Consider the following 788-nt stretch of genomic DNA (forward strand, 5'->3'; position numbering starts at 1 on the left):
TATGTCGACAAGCACAGATAAGCTTTGGTAGAGGTCGAAACGACACCCGAGAAGCCGATGTCGACAGAGAGGCGACAGTCTGTCGCCAAATCCTTTTCCCGGCAGCGGTTTGGTGGAACCCGCTCACTGTGTCACTGGATGGCGTTTTTGTTCTTTTGATCCCGTGAGGTGGGGATCGGTTTGTCAGGTCGAGTGGCCGAGGATGAGAGGGGTCGTCGGTAAGGCGTCGGCGATATCAAAATAAAAGACATCATTAACAGTTCAGTTCGTAATCACTTAATCACGTATCACGTAATAACGTAATCAGTTCGTAATTTGTAAAGAAAAGTTACTTTCCACAGATGAGATTTATTCTCAAGAAATATCGCCGAGAGAAGCAGCTGCAGCTAATTCGAAAAGTGGAGGGCAATGCTATACACGCTGTCATTGCAAAAAGAAGTGTTCCACGAATAAATGCAGTTGTAAAAGCAAGGGGCAATTCAAAGTGCCATAACAGTTTAAGTTGTTGCAATAAATAAGATTGTATAACGTTAATCACATAATTTATGTGTAAGTTTATTATTGTATTATTTTCTTTAATGATTTAGAATGTACTGTTCGTTTTAGGTTTAACAGTTTATTTACATGTGCTGTTACTTAAGCTTTCTCCTATTTTGACATATTAAAAAGTTGCATTTTTGTCTTAAAACGTAATAAAAATATTTTTATTCAACATTCACCATCAGTGCATGCTGAATGTCGACATTCGCCGGTGTAAGTGAGAAATAATGATATTTAGCAAATATTTC

This window comes from Centruroides sculpturatus, unplaced genomic scaffold (genome assembly GCF_000671375.1).
Source record: "Centruroides sculpturatus isolate CEXI.00-Female unplaced genomic scaffold, Cexi_2.0 scaffold1350, whole genome shotgun sequence".
Taxonomy (NCBI): Eukaryota; Metazoa; Arthropoda; class Arachnida; order Scorpiones; family Buthidae; genus Centruroides; species Centruroides sculpturatus.